Source organism: Saccopteryx bilineata, chromosome 8 (genome assembly GCF_036850765.1).
Source record: "Saccopteryx bilineata isolate mSacBil1 chromosome 8, mSacBil1_pri_phased_curated, whole genome shotgun sequence".
In the NCBI taxonomy this organism is placed as follows: domain Eukaryota; kingdom Metazoa; phylum Chordata; class Mammalia; order Chiroptera; family Emballonuridae; genus Saccopteryx; species Saccopteryx bilineata.
In genome coordinates, this window is record NC_089497.1 from 98,095,686 (window position 1) to 98,105,970 (window position 10,285).

Here is a 10,285-nt window from a genome sequence, read left to right on the forward strand (position 1 = left end):
CCACAGTAAATGCTTTTCAATTTTAGGTGGCTATGTGGGTTTGAGTCTCATTTCTTTTTCGTAATGAGGATAATAATGATACTACCCCATAGAGCTAATGTGAGTGTTAAATGAGATAATACATATAAATGCTTAGAACAAAACCTGGCCTCTAGTGAGTGCTCAGTGCATGTAAGCTGTTTTTTTATTGGTATCTGGGGTTCTTTTCTTATAAAAACTTGGTCGTGATTCCCCCATGTGTCTGTACATTGCAATATTTTTAAAAGTATTTATTACTTTAGACCAATTCAGTTAAAGTGACAATTCTAAGTTCACTCATGTTTTATATAGACTATGAAGATTAAAAAGCTTTATGAAAGTAATGTTTTTCCTGCATATAAAAATAACATGCTCGGCCCTGGCCGGTTGGCTCAGCGGTAGAGCGTCGGCCTAGCATGCAGAGGACCCGGGTTCGATTCACGGCCAGGGCACACAGGAGAAGCGCCCATTTGCTTCTCCACCCCTCCGCCGCACTTTCCTCTCTGTCTCTCTCTTCCCCTCCCGCAGCCAAGGCTCCATTGGAGCAAAGATGGCCCGGGCACTGGGGATGGCTCTGTGGCCTCTGCCTCAGGCGCTAGAGTGGCTCTGGTCACAATATGGCAACGCCCAGGATGGGCAGAGCACCGCCCCCTGGTGGGCAGAGCATCGCCCCATGGTGGGCGTGCCGGGTGGATCCCGGTCGGGCGCATGCGGGAGTCTGTCTGTCTCTCCCCATTTCCAGCTTCAGAAAAATGAAAAAAAAAAAAAAACATGCTCAGTATAAAGAATTTGGGAAGTATTAAGATCTATAAGGATTTCTAATCTGTACTATAACACCCAGACATTTGGTGTGAATTCATAGAATATTTACATGCCTTCAAAATTAACCCTCTGTGGGTGGAATTGTTTTCATAACTATAAAAAAATTTATGTAACATGAAATCAACAAATGTCAACCTATAAATACAAATTAACAATGAATTCAACAGTTTCCACAATTTTATTATAATAAATATGTTTTGTAACTTTGAAGTAACAATGGCTTACAACATTTGCACTTGTATGTATAAAAGCTTAAATATGAAATTCCACAAGACAGTTTATGCTTGGCGTTAAACATAGATATACATTGCATTTCAGGCATTTTATTCTTGAAACCTTTTTGCACTCTAACCAAGAAATTTTTTGTGGTTCTGAATTTTCTTCATCTGATGATGTTTTACCACTAAATTCATCATCGTTGTCAATGATATTTATACATTGTCAAGTAAATACTATTGAATGATCTTTGTCTCAGATTCTAATAAAGAATCTTTGGATCTCTTACCACTAATACTTCTTATTCTTACTGTTCTTTTATTTTTATATGCTTTTGTATTCATATTTTAGGCCTCTGATATATAAAACTAAAAAGCAAAGAAAACACAAGCATTATGACAAATACACCAAACCCTACCATTATAGCTTATTGTGACTTGAAAGTCACAAAGCTATATCATATGAAAATAATGACAAAATGATTGTTGAAATACAAACAAATAAGAGATTATTGATATACAAGCCAAGAGCTATTATGTAGGCTTGTTTACCAAACACTGATAGAAGAAAAAATAATGACAATTGCACATGATGGTTCCTGTGGCCTCTATCTGCAGACAACTTGCAAAAGCATTTACTTTGATATCTCAGATTAGAGTTGATAACCACTACCAAAAATGTCATTGGTTACTAAGAAGACATTATATAACAAGATGTATATGCTACCTTGTGGTAAAAAATTAAATAAATTAATAAAATATCAATATATTAAAATATGACTTGATAGTTATATGGGCCATTAGAAGGTTAAAACTACTGGCCTGACCAGTGGTGGCACAGTGGACAGAGCACTGACCTGGGACCATGAAAACCCAGGTTCAAAACCCAAAGTGAGCCCTGGCCAGTTGGCTCAGTGGTAGAGCATCGACCCAGAGTGTGGAAGTCCTGAGTTCAATTCCTGGTCAGGGCACAGAGGAGAAGCACCCATCAGCTTCTCCATCCCTCCCCCTCTCCTTTTTCTCTATCTCTCTCTTCCCCTCTGTAAAGCCAGTATCTAAGGCCAGGGCCACCATCACAGCAGCCTGGCCCATGCAGGTTCGTATTGGATTCGGACAGTCGGTAAAGAAACAGCGGAGCCAAAAACTGATGGGCCATAGTCTTTAATTCTAGCTTGCACCCGGCGGGCAAGTAAAAATACACACTGGGCTCCAAAACCCAGTCACATTCAGTGCTCACAAAGCCACTGACTTATCCGAGTTTCCTAGAATCAAAGGTTTCTAGCTCACCAGACTTATTCACCACTGTTCCCCATCTCCTTCCTTCTCCAGTGTCAAACTGCACAAACTGGCATCTCACTCAGCACTCCACCATCTTGGCTGCTTCTCCTGGCCCACTCCACGTAGCCTCCTTCTGCTGCTGGCTCTACTTTCTCTGCTCTCTCATGCTAATCATCCCAGGAACCAAGAGAGCAAGCTCCCGTTCTACCCCTATTTTATAGTGTAGATTCAAAACCCTTAATCCAATATACAAAATAGGGAAGTCTCTAATACAAAGTCACTTTCTGAGGCATGATTGGATTGTACCTCCCCACATCAAAAAGGGTGGGAAAGGCTTAATCCCAAAACCAAGCCCCAGGCTACAAGGATTCTCAACACACATTAATATCACCTGGGCGACGGCCTCCATCTTTAACAAAGTGAGCATAATACATTTTATCTGCCCAACAATCCACCCCTATGCTCACTTTACTACCCACAATTTACATCACCAGCATTCCTGTGCAAGGAAATTAGAACATTACACAGATTACAACAGCAAAAATCATAGTTTCAACAATTATAAAGGTACATTTCACCAGTCTCTCAGCACTTAGCCCAAAGCGCAAAATGTCCTCGGCCTTCTTTCTAGCCACGGGAAAAACTTCCCGGGGCAGGGGAGTGCTTCCAGCAAAGCCACCCCCCACCCCCATCAGGGTATTTTACATTGTCCAAAATCCATAATCCGTAAGTCCATCCAACAAAGGAGCCAATGCCCACTCTGGTTGTAGTCCAGGAAATCAGTCCGTGTACATGGGGCGTCAGCCACCCCCCTCATCCCTACCATCCTCACAGGTCTTACACTGTCCCAAGGAGGGGCACGTGGCAATGGCAGTCAGCATTTCCATCTCTGCTCCAGAGAGCATGTACAGCCCTATGTCCCAAAATCGCAGACATACCGGGGCCGCAGTAGGTGCTCCTTTCAGCTGGGCTTCCATCTTCTGGAGACTGTAGATCACAACTCCAGCTTGATTCTCCTCATCTTCCAAAGAGGAACTGAAAACACCAGCTCCCACTGCAGGGCTCGAGTCCTGGGCTGCCGCAGCCTTCTGCTCCGCAGACCTTGCAGCTTCGGGCCCGGCCTCAGCCTCAGCCCTGGCCTCCTGCCGCTGCTGGCTCTCCGCAACATCCAGGGCAAGCTACAACTCACGAACCTCTGAATCCTCCTCCAGCGTTTGCTCCATTTCCAGGCGAATGTCGAACACCTGGTTGGCCTCCTCCTCCAGCATTTCCTCCAGCTCCAGGGTCAGCATCGGTTTCTCCTGTGTTTGCTCCAGCTCCTTCCGCTGCTCGGTTTGCAGGTCCCAGGCAGCCTCTTCCACAGAGCTCTCAGTTTCCTCACGCATGGCTGTAAAAGTCAGCCAGCCTACAATCCCCAAAAGGACAGCCATGGGGAACCATAACAGCAGCCAGTCCTCTACTCCACTGCTCAAAGGCTCCTTGCCAATCTGTATCGAATCCTGCCACAGACTACGCCAAATGTAAAGCCAGGAGCCACGGCCAGGGCCACCATCACAGCAGCCCGGTCCATGCAGGTTCGTATTGGATTCGGACAGTCGGTAAAGAAACAGCGGAGCCAAAAACTGATGGGCCATAGTCTTTAATTCTAGCTTGCACCCGGCGGGCAAGTAAAAATACACACTGGGCTCCAAAACCCAGTCACATTCAGTGCTCACAAAGCCACTGACTTATCCGAGTTTCCTAGAATCAAAGGTTTCTAGCTCACCAGACGGCCTCCATCTTTAACAAAGTGAGCATAATACATTTTATCTGCCCAACAGCCTCCCACAGCCAAAGCTCTATTGGAGCAAAGTTGGCCTCAGGTGCTGAAGGTGGCTCCACGGCCTCTGCCTCAGGCGATAGAATGGCTCCAGTTGCAACAAAGCATCTGCCCAGGTGGGCAGAGCATTGCCCCTTGGCGGGCATGCAGGGATCTTGGTTGGGTGCATATAGGAGTCTGTCTGTCTACCTCCCCATTTCTCACTTCAGAAAAATAGATAGAAATCCCCAACAAAAAACAAACAAAAAGAACACTCCAAAGTGGCCTGCTTGAGCATGGTCTCACCAGCTTGAGGTGGGGTCACCAGCTTGAGCATGGGTCACTGGCTGGGTTTGAGCCCTTCACTCTCCCCCACATCTGTCATCAAGGCATCTATGAGAAGCAATCAGTGAATTAAACTGATGCAACTGTGAGTTGAGGCCTCTCATCTCTCTCCCTTCCTGCCTGTCTCCTGTCTCTCACTCACACAAGAAAAAAAGAACCACATAAAAAGTTATATTCAGAGAAGTCTTGTTCACATCCTAGCCATTTCAACCTTATTTAATATTTTAAATAACCCTTATAAAAATTCTCTATAGGTTTGGATTTTCATAAATCAGCAATTCTCATGTTTATATTAAAGAAGAAATCCTTCTTTGTACAACAAACTGATTTTCATACTTTTCTGCTCAAATTATATGTAAGATGGCATTGTGTTTCTAAGGAGATGGACGATAAAGTATTTAAGTGTGCAGTGTCAAGATGATTGCAATTGTGTGTGTGTGTGTGTGGCATGTTTGTGTGTGTAAGGAGAAGAGAAAGTGTGCAAATATGGCAAAAATGTTACAATTAGTGAATTTAAGTAAAAAGCACACCAGTGTTGCCTGACCTGTGGTGGCGCAATGGATAAAGCATCAACCTGGAATGGTGAGGTCACTGGTTCAAAATCTTAGGCTTGCCAGGACAAGGTACACATGGGAGTTGATTCTTCTTGCTCTTTCCCCTTCTCTCTCTCTCTCTCTCTCTCCTTTCTCTAAAATTGAATAAATAAATAAAAAGAAATCCTATTTTTTTTTAAAAAAAAAAAAGCTCACCAGTATTTTACTTTTTCAAGTTTCCAGAAGGTTTGTAAATTTTCAAAGTAAAAAATTGAGGAAAAAAAATTTTTTTCCTCCCTGTTCTGGAATGAGTTAAATGAAGATCCTAGAATGGGTGTAGAGAGATGGAAAGAGGGGATTTATGAAGAAAAGGAAGGTTTCTGGACACAGGGCAGAGCAAGGCCCATGATCCTAGTTTATTAGGGTGATTAACAGTGGTGTGTGGAACAACCTCAAAATCTCTGTGACTTAACACAATAAAAGTTTATTTGTTGTTCTAGTAGAGAAAACTGAGACAGAAGTGAAGTAATCTCCTAAAAGCCAGGGACACACCAGAATCTCTACCTGGTTCTGTCTCCAAAGCATATGTTCTTTCCAGTCCAGCATCCTGAGGGGCAGCCTAGAACCCTGAGGAGACCTACTACTTTAGGGTCCAGGCCATTCATCATTTGTTCTAAAATTTCCTTTAAATACTTTTTTGTTGGAATCCATGGGAGTCTGAAAAGATCAGAGTAACAGGCTTTATTGAAAGGAAGAAAGGAACCCTGCCAGGCACTTCTCCGGGGAGAAGAGCACTGGTACAGACAAGGGGGATAAATTTTATAGAGTAAAAGAGAATCTCCAGCAAGTGGGTGTTGAATCAAAAGTCCTGGTATGTCCGGAATGCTCCTCCTTGGGGCGGCTTGCCAGCTTCTTGGAATTCCTCTGCCTCAGGGGCAATAGTCCAGTAAGTAAGGGTGAGGTCTGACAGATAAGCAGAACATCAAGAGGGCAGTTGGAATTCCTGGTAAATTCATGTATCTATCATTTCTCAACTCTGTGGTTACATATAAAAGAAAGGCAGTTATTAATTTTATAATATACGGTGAGGGGTGACGAGGAGAAAAAATTGGAAAATTATTGTTTCTTCTGGAGAGAACTCAAGAAAAGAACCTTGCCAAATGTAAAGCCAGAAGCCATGGCCAGGGCCACCATCACAGCAGCCCGGCCCATGCAGGTTCGCATTGGATTCGGACAGTCGGTAAAGAAACAATGAAGCCAAAAACTGATGGGCCATTTTCTTTAATCCTAGCTTGCACCCAGCGGGCAAGTAAAAAACACACACTGGGCTCCAAAACCCACTCACATTCAGTGCTCACAAAGCTACTGATTTATCTGAGTTTCCTAGAATTAAAGGTTTCTAGCTCACCAGCCTTATTCACCTCTGTTCCCTATCTCCTTCCTTCTCCAGCGTCAAACTGCACAAACTGGCCTCTCACTCAACACTCTGCCATCTTGGCTGCTTCTCCTGGCCTACTCCACGTGGCCTTTCTCTGCTCTCTGCTCTGCTCTCTCCTCTAATGATAATCTCAGGAACCAAGAGAGCAAGCTCCCGTTCTGCCCCTATTTTATAGTGTAGAAATCCAAACCTTTAATCCAATATACAAAATAGGGAAGTCTCTAATACAAAGTCACTTCTCTGAGGCATGATTGGATTGTACCACCCCACATCAAGACGGGTGGGAAAGGCTTAATCCCAAAACCAAGCCCCAGGCTACAAGGATTCTGCCTGCCTTTAGCCCACCCCCAACACACATTAATATCACCTGGGCGATGGCCTCCACGTGGGCAGTGCCATTTTAACAAAGTGAGCATAATATATTATATCTGCCCAACACCAAGCCAAGTCCCGCATCCAGTTAAGGAGGTCATCAATTTCCATGCGGTGAGGTCTGAACCTGGCGATGTCTTCAAAAACCTGAGTGAGGAAGTAAAAAAATCTTGCAAGGTAATAATTGTTAGTTGCTTGCTGCAAGTGCTGATTGAACAGTGTGACATGGTGATACATGGTCTCCTGGATGAGCATCATGAGATGTGCTGGTCTGGTTCCTCTTGAATGGGAGGACATGTGGAGGGAACCTGTTGGTGTAAGTTTTAGAAGGACTGAGTATGTGTGATTTAAAAGGAAGAAGGTTTAGAGAACATTCAGGAGGGAACTTTTGGGGCTGAGGGGCAGCTTCTTTCTGCTGTCATCCTGTAAAGCCAGAGGCCAGGGCTACCATCACAGCAGCCTGGCCAGTGCAGGTTCGCATTGGATTTGGACAGTCGGTAAAGAAACAACGGAGCCACAAACTGGTGGGCCATAGTCTTTAATTCTAGCTTTCACCCGGCAGGCAAGTAAAAAATACACACTGGGCTCCAAAACCCACTCACATTCAGTGCTCATAAAGCCACTGACTTATTCGAGTTTCCTAGAATCAAAGGTTTCTAGCTCACCAGCCTTATTCTCCTCAGTTCCCCATCTCCTTCCTTATTCCAGATACAAACTCTGCACAAACTGGCATCTCACTCAGCACTCCACCATCTTGGCTGCTTCTCCTGGCCACATGGCCTCTTTCCACTGCTCTCTGCTCTGCTCCCTCTGCTCTCTCATGCTAATCATCCCAGGAACCAAGAGAGCAAGCTCCTGCTCTGCCCCCATTTTAGTGTAGAAATCCAAACCTTTAATCCAATATACAAAATTGGGAAGTCTCAAATACAAAGTCACTTTCTGAGGCATGACAGGATTGTACCACCCCACATCAAAAAGGGTGGGAAAGGCTTAATCCCAAAACCAAGCCCCAGGCTACAAGATCCCCAACACACATTAATATCACCTGGGTGACAGCCTCACGTGGGCAGCGTCATCGTTAACAAAGTGAGCATAATATATTTTATCTGCCTAACACATCCCTATCTATTTGATATTTCCCTCATGAAGTTCTCCTTGGGGTATTGGGGAATAGGAGTGTAGGAACATTTGATTGTAGGCAATCCTAGAGATTTCTCTCCTCTGGGCCTGTAGGAACTTGATAAAGAAGGGGGAAAGCATTAAAATTAAGCACAGAATTAGAATTAGTCCTATAGTTGGTGCTAGCATTGAGAACAAGGGATTTTTCCATCATTGTTCAGAGTAGGGGGTGTATTTATAGGGTTCCAGATTCTTCTGTTTTGCGAGGGCAGGTTTCAGAGTTGGTGTGTAGGGTTAGGTAGATTTTTCCAATTTTTGATTGGCAAAGGTCTACATGTGGTTCTGTAAGAAACTAGGGAACAAACATAAGAGGCAGGGTTCAAAAATTAGAAAAATAAATAGGAGAGTGAGTGGACTAATGAAAGGCAATAGTCAAGACACCCAGTTTGTGTGAAACTACTGATTCCATGTTTACAAATTCACTGGGCTTTAGAGAGAGAGAGACAGAGAGAGAGAGTAGAAATAAGGCAGGAAAGTGGCCAGTCCCCCTGCCCCTAGATGTATTTTTATAAAAATTTTAAAGCAACAAGAAGAGGAATTACCTGTATAGCTCGTTTGCTCCTTAGATTAACCGGTAGTGTACTAAGAACTGGAAGAGGCTCATGGGGTGGGATTAGGTTGATATTTGGGGTGAGATAGATTAGGGTACAAGTTTCTGTCTAATTAGTAGGGAGACACATATAGGTGTTGGTCCCACATGAGTAGAAAGCCCCTGATTGGGTGAGGCAGGCTGAGAGGTGAATAGAGAATAGAAGGACAAGGGGGTTGGTTTTGTTTCTCTGTTTCTGAGCTCCAGATGGTCAGGGTGGTGGAAAGAGTCATCCCAATAAGTGGGGAGAGTAAAGCATTGTTAATTAGGGTGATTAATTAAACATTCTTTGAAAACTAGTTTTCTAATTGTTCAAATTCTTTTTTCTTGGTACAAACCTCCTGTAATCTGCACAAACCTTCTACAACTTACATAAATCTTTAACTTTCATAAATTTTCTTATTCAGAATAACTGCCCTTCATAACAACTTGCTTTTCCTTTTTTTTTTCAAAAGTATTTCCATACCTTATACCTTCTATTATTAAAACCATACAATTCCTTTCTAGTCAGAACTTTTGATTTAAAAATCTTTAACCTTTAGTGACAATTAAGTTGACTTTATTTTTACCCTAGTTCCCTTTCCACAAGTCTGATAAAAAGAAGTCCTTAGTGAGTTTTTCATACATTCGCCATATGTAGACCAACCAGCTTCAGGTTTGTGGTTGGAGTAAGGCAAGCCGTTTTTCTATTTTAGCAGCATAGGAGTTTTCAGGATCCTGGTGTGTGGACCTGTCCATGTGAAAGTCAGTCCTTGGGTGATGTAATGCTGGAAGCGCCCTTTGGACAGTCTTTGAACAGTTTGCTGAGTGACCTGTAAATCCTGCAAGTACTTAGGGCAAGGGTGGTTACATTTCTACACTTTGTAGTTAGTTAGAGTTTAAGTCCTAGTGACCACTGCTTCTAGCTGGAATTAGCAGCAGGTCCAAGCCTACAATAGGCATGGTGCATTGAGACAAAAAGAATAAAGTAGATATTATACACTAAATAAAGCAACAAAATTATACTGTCAATACCCACAGTAGAGATCTTCGAGGGATAAATAAAACTCAAATATTTAGACAAGGCATAGTAGATGGCCTCTGTATTTACAGGAAATGAGATCAGCTTATCTGTTAATTGAAAGAAATACCTTAGGCTCATTAATGATGCCTTTGGGCCTTCAGTGGCCATTTCCAGCATGCTAGGCAAGGTCAGGTCACAGGTAGCTGGAGCAGGGCTAGAAGAGACTGAACACTCCCTCCATGGAGCAAGGGGGCAGCTTACCTTCTCATGTCCCTCTTTCCACAGCACAGGTGTATCCCTTAATGGGGCTGGGAAGCCTGGCAGGCTTCAGTTCAATCCACTCTGGAGCAGGTCCCTGATGGAATTCTATGAAGCCCTTTAGGATGCTGGAGCCTTTAAGAGCATATGCCAAAAGCTGGTATTTCCTGACTTCTTTTTGGGCCTTATTTGCCTTTTCTGTTACTTCCTTGGCCATTATAGACCTTAAAAGCCATGCTCAGAAGATCTCACTGAGGGGCTTGACTAAGAGAGCAAAATTGGGAATCCAGTGTTTAAAGAAGTCTATTAGACTGAGGAAAGAAAGGATTTGATTTGCACATGGTAGGTGGTTGGAGACTGCAGAGAGTCTGAGTTCAATCTAGGGTAGACCTCAGGTGGCGGGGGTTAAGGCGATGCCCAGATAGACTACAAACTGA